A 14,894-nucleotide genomic window follows, 5' to 3' on the forward strand; every position below is an offset into this window, starting at 1 on the left:
AACTTGTTCCTCCTCACTGTTCAAAGAAAGAGCTAAATAGGCTTCATTAGGAGAAAGAACAGGAGTACTTGTGGCACCTTAGAGACTAACAAATTTATTAGAGCATAAGCTTTTGTGGGCTACAGCCCACTTCGTCAGATGCATAGAATGGAACATATAGTAAGAAGAAATATATATACATACAGATAAATTGAAAGTTGCCATACAAACTGTGAGAGGCTAATTAGTTAAGATTAGCTATTATCAGCAGGAGAAAAAATCTTTTGTAGTGATAATCAAGATGGCCCATTTAGACAGTTGACAAGAAGGTGTGAGGATGCTTAATTTTAGGGAAATAGATTCAATATGTGTAATGACCCAGCCACTCCCAGTCTCTATTCAAACCCAAGTTAATGGTATCTAGTTTGCATATTAATTCAAGCTCAGCAGTTTCTCACTGGAGTCTGTTTTTGAAGCTTTTCTGTTGAAGAATTGTCACTTTTAGGTCTGTAATCGAGTGACTAAAGAGACTGAAGTGTTCTCTGACTGGTTTTTGAATGTTATAATTCTTGATGTCTGATTTGTGTCCATTTATTCTTTTACGTAGAGACTGTCCAGTTTGGCCAATGTACATGGCAGAGAGGCATTGCTGGCACATGATGACATATATCCCATTGGTAGATGTGCAGGTGAATGAGCCCCTGATGGCATGGCTAATGTGATTAGGTCCTATGATGGTGTCACTTGAATAAATATGTGGACAGAGTTGGCATCGGGCTTTGTTGCAAGGATAGGTTCCTGGGTTAGTGTTTTTGTTATGTGGTGTGTGGTTGCTGGTGAGTATTTGCTTCAGGTTGGGGGGCTGTCTGTAAGCAAGGACTGGTCTGTCTCCCAAGATCTGTGAGAGTGAGCTATGGGGACCATGGCAGACAGTGAACACACAGAAATTAATTTTCCATGGTTTCTACCCCCCTGCTGCCTGGAAATATTTTGTTGCTGAATTGGGCCCTTTATTTACTAGTTACGAATTTTATGTGCCACTTTAATAGCGTGCATTGTAACTCTTTAAAGACCTGCATTAAACAGGCCCAGACATTGTGTTAACAATCTGCACGTTACGATGTATTTTTTGTAACTGCTTGTTATAGCATCGGCTATTAAGAATTTATTACTAGTGCATTTTAGACGGTGCTTTACAGTAACTTTAATTACAGCCATCTAGCTATCATTAAATAAATATTCATCAAGAGCAGGAACCCCAGTGTAAAGTGACCCAAAAGACTTTTACCTGCCAAGACCGGAGGTCAGGCCCTTAGGTGTCAATGATGCCATTGGCATTTGCAAGGAAACACAAACATTTAAAGCTGTGCAGGGAGCTGTGTTCCTCCCCTGTGCTAGGCGTTCATGAGGTCATCAGCTGGAGCATGAGAGAAACAGAGTCCTGAGGGCCTGAACTTAGCTCTTGGCAGAGGAATGAAGGAAGCAGCATGGGCCAAATTCTGCAGTCAGTCCCCTGTCAGCCCATTGAAGACGGTTGGATTTTTGGCAGAGCAAGTACAGGAGAATGGCTGCAGGATGGCGCCCTGGAACAGAAACTGTAATGACAGCATGTGCATCCCAACAGAGCCCTGCTTCTGGGAACTGCTGAGCTCCCTCCATTCCCATCAACCTGAACAGTAAAGTGAAACACTTAGGTTCTGGTACAGCTTCAGATACGGTGATTATGAATGTGAAACAATCCAAAGGCTCCAGCTGGTCCAAAATGCATCTGCCACCCCTTCTGTGATGAAACCCATGCTCCAGACATTCCACAGGCTCCCAGTCAGCTTCCACTCCCAGTTTAATGCCTTGGTCACAGTCTTCAAAGCCAGGGATGGATCAGCACCCAGCTGTATTACACACTGCCTTTCTTTCCACCAACCACCAGGACAGTTGCATCCCTCTGGGACAAAGTCCTGGTTGATGCGCGTGAGAACTGGTTGAAAATGCATTCTTGGTCCAGGGGATCTGGCTGAGGAATGAAAGTGTGGAGGAGAGGAGATGAATCCAGTCTGTCCACCTGTAGGAAATGCTGCAATCGCGTCCTCTTTAATAAACCTTTCCCACCATAACCACAACAACAGTCACAACTTCAAATCCTACCCCAGCGGAGCTTTCCATTACCTGAAAATGGAGAGGAACCAGACACTCCTTGAAGTCTACTTTACATGCATGGTGATCAGATACTATAGTCATGGGCAGCAGCACAAAACTGCAAGATAGAAACTGTTAGTGATTCAGGGATCTCAAACATTTTCTGTGCAAAGCACTTCAGTCTGCATTAAAAGTGTGACCGTGAACAACTTCTGCCCTGCCCAGCTCAGATGCTGGTATCTCAAATGAAGACAAATTGAGAGGTGCCTTTCATAGGTTTGCTCACAGCTCTAGTCTATAGTTCATGCCTTTCACCCAAACTGGCCCTCCAGACAAACTTTAAGTGGTATTTAGGAAGGCTGACTTCAGTGGGAGGTTTGGATTGTGGGGTCAGCAGAGGTACATGCTGCCATTTTATGTTTAAAACCCAGCGCTTTGCTTGCTTTGCTGCTCTGCTCCAAGTTTTCTGTTGGTCTCCGTTTTGGATTGTGATGAAAATGATATGGCCCCTCTGTGGGCTGCCACATTGTTGCATTAGATCTCTTGACTATGACTGAGTAATCTCTGAGAATTTCATAGGACTATCGGCTTCTCTTGAAGGAAAAATACATGGGTGCTGTGAGGATATGTGCACTGTTTCTTTAAATCTGTAGGAGGTCGTGATGGTTAATGCCTGCCCGAGTCCTGCCGACCCTACATCTTCTTCCAGCATGGATTGATGCCAATGGTGAATTGTGGGCCACAGCCTTATTGAGATGAAGCCTGAGGAATACCAAAGCTCTTTTGGAAGTGGGGGGAGCCTCAGTTTTCACTGTTTGATAAGGCAAATCATCCCTTGCCCCAGGTCACATTTTATGCATTGGGGCTAGAGTGTTTGGAGCCTGGAAAGATTGAGAGTTTTGGTTTGGAATTCCAGTTCCACCCCCTAGAACTTTGGGAAACTTGCATCCAGATCCAAATGTCATGGCTAGTACATCCTCCTTGTACGGACTCCAACCATATTATTATAGCAGACAGCGTTTGTTTCGGGTACTCTTGCAGAGAAGCACACATTTTGGATTATTCACAGCTGGTTTGGGCTGATTTCTTCCAAGCAGGTACCTTTTCATCTCTGTAACTGATGGTGATTTGAGTTAAACGCCAGTATGATGGCTGTGCAGGAAAGGGGTTTGTTAGGACCTTATCCTCACAAGGTAAATTCTCATAGCAGAAAACATTCTCTCTTTAGCAGCTGCTGCTGGCATTTGGGATGACTGTCGTACTCAAAGCAACTTCTAAAAGCATGTCATGCTGACCACCAGGCATAAGCCTTCCACTATTTAACATACAGGCTTGTTTTCGAGAGCTGTCAACCTGGACATCTTGTCACCAGCTGTGTGCAACAGGAGAAGGCCACATACAGTGAGTGGGTCCGACTACAGTTAGCTAGATGACAGAAGGACTAAATGCTGCTTTGGTGCTGCTTCCTGTCCCTTGTCCATTCCTCTCACCCATTGCTAGGTTTAGACCCTTGTTCGTTTTCTCAGTCTACCCACTCTTCCAGATAGGCTCAGCTGATCTCTGTCCCAAATAGTCTGAAACAGAATCATGTTTATTACTTATATTGCCAGAGCCTTATTGTGCCAGGCAAAAACACAACTGTAACCCACACCCACTCAGTGTGGGGCTCCGTTCCCCTCTAGTGGTGGCCAAGCCACATATAGAGGTTGATGAGCCAGCTATATCTTTTAGCTCAGGCGGTAGAGGTTCATGGTTTAAGAGCCAGAGGTCCCAGGTTCAATCCCATTACTTGTAAAGAGACAACCCTTGCCCCAGAAAGTTTACTGACGATGTACTTATTTACCAGATATAAAGTGAGGCTCTTCTCCTGTATTAGCTCCAAAGTGCTTCCCCATTAAAACTGCCGAAAAAGAAGGGGTTAACTTTCCCTGTCTAGAAAGGTCATTGCTAGCAGGTTGCTTCCTGCCATGTCTGTGTCTTTAGGGCTAGCTGCAGCATTGCTGCCTCTGTTCCTGACCCATAGCCTTTGCTGTGAGTTGTGGTGTACCAGTAGCTCTGTGCTGTGAGCTTAAGGAAAGCGATGGCTTGGGTATCTCTGTATTTACACAGAAGGGAGGCTTTTACATTTAGTGAGGGAGTCGGAGGAAAGAAGGGAAATGGCAGGAGGTTGACAGTGAGTATATTAAGAATGGGCATTTTATGGCAGTCTGAGTCATTACTAAATTTAGCCTGTGATGCAGGCGTTAGTATCCCCATTTTACAGATGGGGAAACTGAGGCAACGAGCAGTTCTGTGACTGCAGGTTATTCGCTTAGCCAGGGGCAGAGCTATGCAAAATGTTGGTAGTGAAACCCAAATCCAGGCAAAGTCCAAAACTTGGGAAAGATTTTCCCAGAGCTACGTCTGTCTCCCAGGGAACCTGGGCCAGTTTAGGGTCTGAGGCGCAAAGTGGGGAAAAGTTGGTGCTTCTGCGTGATTCCCACTCCGAACTGATGCTTTCGGCTAAGTGGTGCTTCGAGTTTCGGAGTTCACTTGACCCTTAAGTTCAGAAAGAAATTCAGGATGTGCACACCCAAACCAAGGAAGATGTGACAAACTCCACATGCTGCTCTCCAGGACTCCTGGCTCTTTCCCAGACAGAACTGGGGAAACTTGTCCGGTCCTTGCTGCTGCTGCTGCTGTGGGTGGGTGGGTGGGTGGGGGTACCTCATAAAGCAGGTATGCACCTGCACTAAATGTTGTGACTGCCTCTGAGTTTTGCTTTCTCAGTGGCTCTTCACCTCTTTCCACTAATCCCAACAACACGACTGCTGCTTGCAAAGGCCAAGATTCAGCACATCAGAGAGCCTTCAGAAGTGCGGCTTCAGCAGCATGTTCCTTCCACCAACCTCCTTTGGCAAAGAGATGAGCCATGCCACTTGTAGCAACGTCCTGTCTTTTAGGTTTCCGACTGGATAATAGGCAAAGGCTGGCACTTCCCTTCCCATGGCGAGGTAGAAACAGAACAGAAGAGAGGAATGGAGATCTTCTCATGATGGGAGACTTACAACAGACCGAAGCAAGTCAGCTCTTTTGTTTTATTCCCACAGTAAGGGCTATGGTCAGTCCAAGTGCAACCCTGACCACCTGTTAAATCAGGTTTGTGAGCTGAAGTTTATTGGAATTTGAGATGCTTCAGGCTTGGTGCTTGGGTATGGATCAATAAAGGCTTCTCTGATAACAGTGACAAAATGCATGTGCTACCCATGCAATCCCAGGTGCCCCTCATAAATCATTAAAATACTGGCCTGTTATAATCAGACCCCTGGGTATAGAGTAATGCACCATTTGAGAACTAAAAATAATAAAGTAAATTAGTACAAAGGTCAAACTGAGCTTGAACAGACTGGGATTTGCTGGCTCATCCTCTTACAGTCTAAAAAATATAGTGAAAATAAATGAAATCCCACTCTACTTTAAGCCATCATTGTAAAATCTCACTGTTAAGCTGGCTGTAGAGGAGACAAACAGGAACTGATCAGATTTTGCCTAGTGGGTGACTTTCATCCCAGTATTTGTGCTCGTTTTCTGGATTCAAAATATGTCTGTTTTGGATCAGCCTGAGTATAGGTTAATTCTTACCACATTTCTAAAATAACTAACCATTCAAGAAAAAAACGATCCAAAACATAACACACATTGCAAGCAAAAAAGAGAAAAGAACAAAATTTACCCTGTAAAGGAATGATATCTCTACAAAGAGCAGTATGAGGCACTAGTTAGCCATTAAAAAAAAAAAAAGAGGCACAATTATTCTATTAGATGCAAGGGTCAACTTTCTGAAGGGCATGTCTCCCTCTAGTAGCTGGAGGCCTAAGGAGGCGGTAATCCCTAATGCTGCTTTAGCCGAAGGAGGTGCTCCTTAAACTCTAATGGTAGGGACTTCTGGTTTTTGGAGCAAAAGAATCTGCATTCCATCGACACTTACAGTGTTGTATGAGAGTGAATGTTATGCGATATAAATGGTCTAAGTGACCTTAGTGTGTGGGTTGACTGACAGCGAGGTTTATGTGTTTACAGAATGATCCCAAAGACTAACTTCTAACTGCTGTGCTTCCATTTGTCTGTATCCACTTGTTGTTGTCTCTTGACTTTATATTTGGGTAATAAGTTCTTGGAGGCAAGGACCATTAAATACAGTGCCTAGCAATATGTATAATAAATAATAATAACTGGATCCCCTTCATCCCATGTGACATTCTAACATTTGGAGGAGGCAGGGTTTTATAACTGTATTTACAAACAGTTGGGCACAGAGAATCCCCTCCTGGTTTTTTTTCGGTGTTATCCTTTTAGTGGTGCATCTGTCCCTGTGGCTTTCTTTGCAACAACTGCCCTTCAGTCATAGAGGACTGGGTGCAACTCTGTTGTGAGCCTACTGAGACTGCTGTTGGACTGGCTACAGGCATTACAGTCAAGACATGTCAGCTGCTTATTGTGGTGTATTGAAAACTGTGTTAAAATGACACTATCACTTTAAGATTCAGGGGTTTCCTGGTCCTGCTTACAGCCTAGAGGGCTCTATGGAGAAGTGTGTGATCCGGTTCTTCAGCAGGCAGCCTGCAAAGAGCCAGGCTAGAGCAAGGTGGCTTGAGTTGTGCCTTAGGGAGCAGCCTGCTTTATCTCTCACTGTTTGTTGGTTCTTGTGTGCTAGGGTTTTTCATTTTAAGAAATAAAGTAGTGTCATTGCAATCTTTCAGGGGGAGTATTTGAATATTGTTTTTTGTTTCTAACTCTGTGGGTAAACCATGAATCTATTCAACCTTGGAGCTCACCATTGTGCCTTCTCAAGGCTCCCAACTTGAGGCACCAGAGAAAGGTCCGAGGAATTGGCCCAGGATCTTTTTCACAGCAGAGCACAGCAATGAACAACAGGGTCACTAGACCAAGCCTATTGCTTCCATTGCAAAGCAGTGAAAAAAGTAATCATGAAATGTTAGCAATTAATAATAAATCAAGTAAGAACTAGGCTATTAATCTGGTGAGAAAGAGAACAGCCTGGTGGGTCTGCCCATGTGGGGGCCAAAGGGCCTAAAGTCAGGACTGAACTTGTTCTAAACTCCTGGGACAATCAAGGTATGGTTCTGTACTTGCTGGGAGAATCTGGCTCTCAGTGACACGAATGTAATCCTACTAAAGCCAATGGGGATGCTATAGGCTGTAACAGCTATACATACGTATAAATAGATATATCAATACCTTAAATGGAACAATGTTGATAAAAGATGTATTTAATTTCCAACTAAAGCATACAATCATCACTTAATTTGGATTGGTTTTTAAACTGGGATCGTGGGGGAAATAGTTGGAATGAGAAAGGAAAGTCAATTATCTCCTTCGTCAATATATGCGAGAGGAAGAGTTGTAGCACAGCCTCGTTTGGGGACTTTATGCAGATCCATAGGTCAACAGTGATATTCAGACCAACTTAATTTACTCACAGGACAAAGGATCAACTTTTTTGGCTGTGTGGTTGCATATCTTTGTGACAAATATGGAAGAATTTGAACCTCCCTGGTCAAATTGCCTTTGGCCCCCGGCTAGTACTCTGTAGTGTGAGCATTGGGGATAAATGGAAGTCTTGCAGAGAATCTACAGCCAGGATTAGAGTGGTGTGAATCTTTCATAATGAATCCCAAAGCCACATGAAATCTCCAGGAGACAGAAAATGGAATATTTATTATGATTTCCTCAACAGTCTGAATCTTGGACCTGATTTGCCAAAAAAAAAAAAGAAAGAAAGAAAGAAAGAAAGAAAGAAAGAAAGAAAGAAAGAAAGAAAGAGAAAAAATCAGAGCATTTTTAGACAAGCTTGGGTCAATTTTATGATATCTGGAACAAACTCTTGCTGGATGGGAAACAACTTTCCTGACCCACAAGAGTTTTCGAGATATCAAAAAACTTTCCAGGACCAAATCAGAAGAAGAAATCGAAATCTTGAAAATTTTTGTGAATGGATAATCCAAAAATGTAATTGGGCCTAACCCTAACCTTTCATTTCAATAACCTGTAAAAACTGCATTTTCATGGAGCCTTTTTTATTTTAACTTTTTTTTTACTACAAATAATTAAAATTTCTACTCAAAAAGCCAGTTTTAAACCAGCAAATGAAAATTTTCTTTTAAAAAATGTCAACATGGGATATTTTAACAGTTTCAAACTTTTCTTTTCAATTTTTTTTTTTCAAATCAGGAGATTCATTGAAACTGACTCTTTCTAAATGAAGACTGTTTGCGGGACAAATCAATGTTTTCTGATGAAAAAATGTTGTGCCTGAAAATTCTGGACTAGCTCGAGACCAACCCATGGGAAACTCAGTGGCTTATGACCCCCAAACGAGATGAAAATGGGCAGTTTTGGCTATGTTTTGTTCTGAGTTTGTTCTGGAGCTACTTTTTTTCTTGCGTAGGGCTGGTGTAGAGCAGAAACTACAATTTCACCTGAAGTTGATCGAGGCAAATGGCTACGTGAGCAGTAGCAGAGTTTTTTGCAGTAATGCCTCCTTCATATTTATAAATTGGGCAGTAGGTAGTGATATGTTCGATGGTCTGTCATGGGGAACCACACTCAGACAACGGGGAGTCCTTGATTTTCCATTTATGCATTAGATAGCCAAATCTACCATCGTTGGTTCGAATTCGGTTCAGAGTTGACCAAGAATACCGTGGAAGGTCAAACCAGGAACCTTCTGGATGGGAACTGGCACAAGGTGCTTATTTTTTAAGTCTTGTTTAGCCCAATCTGCTTTCCAAGCCTCCTCCTGATCATAGCCTGATTGCATGAAACTAAATGAATGTTCCCAGAAAGGCTTGAGGGACTTAAGATGTTGCAGGGAGGCATTGTCAAGGTCTTGATGAATAGGAAGACATCTGTTTTCCTGGATTTGCTGAGCTTCGCGGAATGTTGCAGCAGTTTGGCACGTGCTGGAGTCGACTTAAGGGTCCCCAGGATGCACCAGATCACTGTATTCACACAAATGGTGTGTGGCTGCATCTACTCCATACGCACAATGTTCAGCGACTGAATATACAAGTGCTATTGCGGATGTTCGCAGCACTGATGCTGGTGCACCCCAGGGTTGTACCTGCTAGTTTCTGGATTATGTTGGCTCTTGTTTTTATCTTTTGCAGCTACCTTCTCAAGATGATCATGGAAGGAGAGGGTGCGGTCGAGTTTCACTCCATGCTATGTTGGAGTGTAATCGTGTTGCACATTTTTACCACAGAAAGCTACTTTCAGTGTGTTTTTGGCACTCCTGTTATCAAGATGAAATGTGCTTACTATTGTTTTTCCAGGATTTGTTTTGAGCTTCCATTTCCGGAAATATTGTTCCATATTTTGGAGGTCCTCAGTTAATGCTTTCTCGATGTCATGTAGGTTTTTAATGCTTGGATTGTCATGGCAAGATCATCTGCATATCCACATTATCGTGATTTAGTTGGAGGCATGTCATTTATGTAAATATTAAAAAGGGTTGGCGCAAGTACAGAGCCTCATGGTAGCCCGTTGTTTATGATATGGGGTGAGCTGGTCTTATTACCCAGGTACACCCATAGGCATCTGTTACTCAGCATGGTCCACAGAAGGTGAAGTATTTGGTAGCAAGGTATAATTTTAGCAAGTTTCAGCGTCAGGCCCTTAATCCATTCAGTATCCTATGCAGATGACAGGTCAACAAATACTACGCCAGTCTTTATGTTTTTTTAATAGCCAGCCTCAATGTGAGTTGTGAGTGCCAGAACTTGATCACAACTACTGCGTTTTGGCTGGAAGCCTGCCTGTTCGACAGGGATAATTGGCTCAGTAAAAGGGCATATTCTTTTGAGGATGATACGTTCAAGAAGTTTATAAGTCGTATATAGTAGATAAATTGGCCTATAGCTTGGGGCTACTAGGAAGATAAAACTCAAAGCGAAACTCAGCAAATGGGGATCCCTCTCAAACTGACACCAGAAAACAAAATGTTTGTATGGACCCCTCAGAACTAAACCACTGGGAATCAGACAAGCTGTGTGCGCAGTCCTTTTGCCCACAGGTGAGAGTGCTCATCAACTAAACCATAGAGATGCTTTAGGAAGACAGCATGACATGTCTTGGTCTCAGATACAATTTGCCCTGAAGTTGATGAGAGTTGTGCGTGTGTATCTGAGGGCAGAATATAGCCTGTAGAATGAGAAACAGATGTAATGTGAGAAACTTTCATGCTATACTGTAATAGTCTGAATTGTTTCCATCATTTTGGGTTAAGTAATTCCCCAATATCCAACTCTAAAGTACAGGCACTGCTGCCTTTATAGGCCCCAGGGAAAGGAAGCAAACTAGTCTTTCTTTCTTTCCCCAACCTTACTGCTCATATTTTGCTTTCGATGAATTACTCTTCAAATCCTTAATAAGATTTCATTCCGATAAAAGATATTTACTGGGGGTGTGTGTGTGTGTGGGGGGGGGGGTTGTGGCAGTAGTAAGGCTGTGTTTATTATAGAAACAGCACATGACTAGCTTCACAGTAAGGAGAAGCCAAGAATGCAGAGCACTGCAAATCTATCAGAGCAACAGCATGTTTTCCACCTGTTGAGGCAGAGATCACAATACAACAGATGCACATAATAATTACCTGCACCTCAAAGGCAGCTCCAGGTCCTGCAACTTCTGCTCCCTGCCTAGCAGACAGCAGGAGAATGGAATCACAAAACAGGGGCACTGAGTAAGTAGAGTGGATATTGTTCCTGAAAGAGAGGATAGCAGCCACACTAAAGAGAAACCTTAAGGTGGAAGATGTGGAAGAAAGATCAGAGAGAGCATGAAGCTAAGAGAGGAGGGGAGGAGTGTAGCATTGGAGCCTCAGCAGACAGCTCTATTTTTAAAGGGACAATCATGTTTTTTACACACTCATTTTAAAGACTGCCCTAGTTACTTTAATAACCTCATAGATTATTAAAAACAGACACAAACATGCTCTACTAATCTGTGGGACCCATTTCCCTCTCTGTGATTGCCCCATGATGGCTGGTCAGGTTGGGGGTGTGTGGCCCCCATGGAAAAAGCCACAGCAGCAGAAGGTGAGGACTGAGGCTAAAGCTATCTGCAACAAGACCCAGTTCCTCTTTCCCTGCTGTGGCCCCTGGCAGTCTGGCTGCATTGGACTGTGCTACCAGGCATGCCCTCATCTGTGGGTGCCCTGAGAAACCTGGTGAAGGTAAAGGGAGTGGAGGAGTAACATAAAGGTAAAACAGCTTCAGGTTCTAAGAGTAAATTCCATGGAACTAGAAGGGGAATGATTTGCATCTCCCTGGCTCTGCCCTTGGTTTAGTCTCCTCCTCCTACCATATGGATTTCATGAAGAGAGCTCTGCAAGGCCTGAGTGGTGCAGGGTGGCCAATACCACAGACGTGATGGAGTTCCCTTCTACATGAAGGGGGCAGATCTCTATATAAAGGAGCCTGTCCTGCATAGATCCGGAGCAAGGGGGATGATCTCCCCCATGATTTTATCTTGACAGAAGCAGATGATGAGCCCTGTGTGATGAGTTGGAGTTTTCCTTTAAATTCTTACATAGCGAGGGTTAGATAAACAGTGTCCTCTTAGCCCTGGGACAGCTCTGTGTATAATTTCCCATGCAGACAGTAATGTCTGATGGTCCATATTTAGCAGGAATTAATTTAAACGAGTTTCCTAGGTCTGTGCTCTTTGCTCTCAGAGATTGATCGATTGCACGTTCCTACTCACTGCCTTCCCAGCCCTATAGTAGGCATTGCCTCAATAACTGCAATTTACAAGGAATTCTGTCACTGCAAAAATCACATTTCTCACATTCTGCTTTGGTTTTAAGTAGTCACTAAGATCATTGTAATTGAAAGGAGTTACCAAAAAAAATATCTTTCTCTATTTTTTCAGTTTGCTTCGTGCATTTGACAGCATTTTGTGTATAATCAGTTTCACGTTTTCTCTGTATATTAGTCAATCATTGAAAAGACTCTTATAAACATGAACAGTGGATCAGGAAAATCTTACAAAATGTTGTGAAGTACGTTATTATAGAATTTACTATTTAAATTAGGAATGCCCTGTCTGGACTGGAATTAAAAGCAACATTGTTTTAATCAGGTTTCAGAGTAGCAGCCGTGTTAGTCTGTATTCGCAAAAAGAAAAGGAGTACTTGTGGCACCTTAGAGACTAAGGATGCATCATGCATCCGATGAAGTGAGCTGTAGCTCACGAAAGCTTATGCTCAGATAAATTGGATAATCTCTAAGGTGCCACAAGTACTCCTTTTCTTTTTGTTTTAATCGTCCTTTTCAATGCAAGTTGCTTCTCTTGGTAATCCAACTGGAGAAAGCAATCTAAAGCTTCACAAATGTTTCAGTTTTTGGGAACAACAATGCAAATCAGAACATGGCATGGAGCTGCAGTTGTTCCACCACTCACATAGTTTCCTATGATTAATTTTGTGCTGCCCAGTGCATGTATTAAATTCAGTGTTATTGGTTTGTAAACAAGCTTAAAAGTACTTGCCTGGAAGTTGCAGCTCCTTCACTGTGCTGTTTTGGATTAATTTTGTTTCAATGATGCCGTTTAGCTTCTTCCTAAGATGTCAGTTACACAGCAGATTTCCCTACTGCCTGCTACTTTCAAGTGTATTCAACTTCTATTTTTAATGAGTTAATTATAAACCATGATCTCCTTCCACCTTTGGATCTAAAGCATCATCCAGTAAAGGGCAGCTGAGACAAAAACAGACAGAAACTGAGATCTCAATGGGATCAGATTCTCAGCTGGTGCAAATCGGTGTAGCTCTGCTAATGTTAATGGAGCTACACTGATTTACACCACCCAGGAATCTCCTTGTGCTGTTGAGTAAACCTATCAATTCAAAGTGCCATAAAATATCCCATCCACCTAGGATTTTTTTCAAAGAATCCTAAATAAAAATAGCAATAAAGCATTCATTGCAGGGAATTTCCTGAGGATTAAAGACCAGATGGAATTAATAGCCAGAGGTGCAGACTGGGCCAATCTGTTCCTACTAGCTGTTCATTAATCCTGGGACAGGACCTCTACCTCAACATGGAGTAAAACACATCTCGCATAGGGAATATAAGTTATTAATTTATTATTTTTCTCCGTGTTTGTGCAACAAATTTGTCCAAATCTGGTTGTATCATTGCTTGCTATATATATGTATATAACTGTGTGTGTGTTTACAGCTTATTACTGTGCAAAGGAGTTTATGTTAAGAATTTCAAGGTGGCGACAGACAGCTTTCCTAATTATCTGAGATGTGGTAATTCTGGCTCTAATGGAACACATTCAGTATGGTGTGGTGATTCGCTTTCTTGAAAGAGTGATGGGAAAACTTGTGGATTGTATGTAGGATTTTAAATGTGCCTGTACATATTACCCAGGGTTTAGTTTGCTGAGCTCTTCAGCTCAGCCTCAGGTTTATACTGCCATCTACTGGTGAGAGGGGATCATAGCTCCTAGCTAGTTCTCTCATCCTGTTCCCACAGAGTATACTTATTACAGGAACCGTCTGCAAATCCTTGGGTTGGAATTTGCTATTGGAGAGACAGTGTAAACACCATTCGAGTGATTTTTTTTCCCAACAAATCAACAATGCTGAGAAAATGCACTAGAGTTTCTTTTGTGGAAACGAATGAACAGCCCTATAGTAAACCATCACAGCTGTAGTATCAATGACACGTTATAGTCCATAGTTCCCCTGGGAGGAAAACATTGCCTGAAGAGCTCAGTCCTCCCTCCATTGAAGTCAATGAGAGCTTTGCTATACACCAGGGGTCGGCAACCTTCAGCAGTGGTGTGCCGAGTCTTCATTTATTCATTCTAATTTAAGGTTTCGCGTGCCAGAAATACATTTTAACATTTTTAGAAGGTCTCTTTCTATAAGTCTATAATATATTACTAAACTATAGTTGTATGTAAAGTAAATAAGGTTTTTAAAATGTTTAAGAAGCTTCATTTAAAATTAAATTAAAATGCAGAGCCCCCCCGGACCGGTGGCCAGCACCCCGGGCAGTGTGAGTGCCACTGAAAATAAGCTCGCGTGCCATAGGTTGCCAACCCCTGCTGTAGACTTTAATGGTACCAGGATCATGCTTGAGTACTCAAAGATGTCTGGTCTACTTAAAAGTTCCATATTCATTCGGTAGGCTAAGGCAGATGGGATCTGCTGGTAATCAGGAAAAATCCTATAATTGTGGATAGTTCTGCACTTGACTGCCCGGGAGGCTGAAATCTGTCTTATGGACAGCATAGGGAGGGGCAATGCATGCTTTTCCATGCCGCCCTACTCATCTGCCTCAGCTCTGTTCCTCAGCAAGCAGCTCAGGGTAGTCTGGTATCCATGCCGATTCATTCCTGAAACTGGCCGTAAGGATGGGCACATCCGGGGCAGTTCTGGAGCTGGCTTTGTGATGTGGACGCCTGTCTACTGGGGATGGGACTGGGATGGCAAGATTCATTTCACATAATTACAAGCTACCATAGAGGCATCAGATGACACTGACTGTGGGTCACGGCTGCACTGGCCCAGACTTGCTCCAGGGACCTTGAGGTAAAAGGTGCTGCACCTATTAGCACCCCCCTTAACAATCCAGTGCCCCAGTGGCTTCTCTTTGTGTTTTCTCATTGCAGATGGGCAAAGACTACAAAACACGATTATTTCTGTGAAAGTCGTCTTGATTTTGAGAGGGAAAACTGTAAGTAAATAAAAATTAAAAGTTGCA

At 42.8% G+C, this 14,894-nt stretch overlaps 1 protein-coding gene across 1 annotated transcript in view; it reads right to left on the minus strand.

Annotated features, from left to right (window-relative positions):
* LOC140914693 (dual specificity protein phosphatase 13B) overlaps positions 1 to 10,852 on the minus strand; it is a 34,646-nt gene extending 23,794 nt beyond the window's left edge. The window contains exon 1 of the mRNA XM_073353175.1: positions 10,766 to 10,852. The gene's annotated coding sequence lies outside the window, so the exon portion shown is untranslated. The remainder of the gene's footprint in view (positions 1 to 10,765) is intronic.
* Positions 10,853 to 14,894: the final 4,042 nt, after the last annotated feature.

This window comes from Lepidochelys kempii, chromosome 7, assembly GCF_965140285.1.
Source record: "Lepidochelys kempii isolate rLepKem1 chromosome 7, rLepKem1.hap1, whole genome shotgun sequence".
NCBI lineage: Eukaryota > Metazoa > Chordata > Testudines > Cheloniidae > Lepidochelys > Lepidochelys kempii.